At 38.5% G+C, this 2,500-nt stretch overlaps 1 protein-coding gene across 1 annotated transcript in view; it reads left to right on the plus strand.

Annotated features, from left to right (window-relative positions):
* Positions 1-2,500, plus strand: part of PIP5K59B (Phosphatidylinositol 4-phosphate 5-kinase 59B) — a 156,489-nt gene that overhangs the window by 79,037 nt on the left and 74,952 nt on the right. The gene's annotated exons all lie outside the window — the stretch shown is intronic.

Here is a 2,500-nt window from a genome sequence, read left to right on the forward strand (position 1 = left end):
AAGGTGCAATGTGATCAACTGAGTCATAGAACGGCAGTTGGTTAATGGGTGATACACGTCCTATTTTTGTGCCTCCTGTCATTTGAAAGATTTTTTCCCCTCCCCACCTGAAACACAACAGTCGTTGTAGGGATGTTTGATCACATTTCACAAACTTTATGTTACATAATGTTGCCCAGGACATATTGGTAGATTACAAGTTTCTCATTGTCTCTGCTATTTTTCACATTTAGCCTATTTGAAATTTCTTGCACTGCTTTGTTTTATGTTTTGTCCCACAGGTTTTGTTCTTGTTATTATTTTATTGTTTGAGTGTGAGTAAGAACAGGCCGATACTGTCCTTGCATATTGATGCATTTGGTTTGACTTCCCTCACACACTTGTAATCGTATTACTAGTATCATTGATTGAACAATTCTTACAGTTTTCTTATGATATTTTTTCACCTTGAAATCATGTATGATGTTAATGTTAAAAATGTATATTTTTTCTTGCCAGTTTTTCACATTCCTGGTGAGTGAGGGTAGAAACATAACCAGGTTACAAAGAAGTCATGGCAGTGAGGCAAGGCTTACCATTGCTTAAAACAGCCCATGCCAGTGAGAAAAGCCTGTCTAATTGTGTAGATTTATGTTATGATTAATACAAATTCCCCACCTTAACCAACATCAAAAGGTCTTGAAAGTAAGTAACGTTGTAGTTAACACCTTTAACTACAAATGATAGAACATGCGGCAAACCATCCAATAGTTGTTTCATTCTAAACATTCTCAGAATGTATTTTTAAACCTTATACTTTGATTGTGAGGACTTTCTTGTAAAGATACATGTACCTGAATAGCCTTTTGTTTATTTATACACTGTATTTGGCATTATGTTATAAAGAGCAAGGTGAAATACAGGTGCAAACACAAACAAATTATATCACACATGCATATGCAAGCACATTTATACTCACATGCACACAGACACACACACCCACACAACACTTTTCTCATGTCTTGCTTTTTCCACTCTCTCACACTTTCACACTTTCCTACACTCACTCACACTCTCCTTCAGTCTCTCACTCATAATCTTTCTCTTTTTCTCTCACTTCATTATTCTCTTTCTCTCACACACTCACTCACTCACTTACTTACTCACTCACTCACTTACTTACGCACTCACTCTCATGCACACACAATAACTTTCACAAGTACTAACTCACATACATCAATGCATACACACGCACATGTACAAGCTCACTCAAAAGTTTACACACACACACACTTACACACACACACACGCTTACACACACACACACACTTACACACACACACACACTTACACACACACACACACACACTTACACACACACACACACACTTACACACACACACACACACTTACAACACACACTTACACACACACACACACACACACACACACAACACACACACCAACACACACACACACACACACACACACACACACACACTCACACACACACACTTACACACACACACCAACACACACATTCACACACACACACACACACAACACACTTACACACACACATACTATACACACACACACACACTCACACAACACCCACACACACGACACACACCCACACACCAACCCACACTCAAACTTACACACACACACACACTTACACACACACACACACACTTACACACACACACACACACTTACACACACACACTTACACACACACACACTTACACACACACACACTTACACACACACACACACACTTACACACACACACTCACACACACACACACACTTACACACACACACTCACACACACACACACACTTACACACACACACTCACACACACACACACACACACACACACACACACACACACACACACACACACACACACACACACACACACACACACACACACACACACAGAGTCTTTTCCTTTATATATAGATATACTGGTGTAAATGTATATGAATGCTTTCATTCATGTTTATTTATGTGTATCTATATGTATTTGTGTAGAAGATCTGCATATTCAGAGATACAAACAAAGATATGATATATGTGTCTACACATAAGTACCATAATGTACAATGTTTATAATTATATCACCAGTAGGTTGAAATTATTTTACTCTGATATTAGTATAACCCCTAGCATAGTTTAGTTTTAGATAAACAACATTTCATCCTTTTAGGCCTTGGAGTAATATGGATCCTGAAGAAATATTTGCTGTAGGCATTTATTCTAGGTTTAAATTTGGGAAGAGGATCACAGCTTCTTTGCACCTCTTACCAGGACTCAGAACTGCCTGTTCTTTAGTTATCATTAACCTTGTAGAATTAAAGAACAACAGTATCAGAATAACTTCTACTTCTACTCCTCAACATCATCGACAGTTACATAAGTATATACCGGTGCATTGGTGCTCGCAGGCGTCCTCTTTAACTAACACACATTGTTGTTCTGCTTGCTCTCTTTGTTGTGCTCCCCCCGTTCAT

Source organism: Penaeus japonicus, unplaced genomic scaffold, assembly GCF_977035675.1.
Source record: "Penaeus japonicus unplaced genomic scaffold, GWHDUDI00000001_assembly GWHDUDI00000014, whole genome shotgun sequence".
Classification (NCBI taxonomy): Eukaryota; Metazoa; Arthropoda; class Malacostraca; order Decapoda; family Penaeidae; genus Penaeus; species Penaeus japonicus.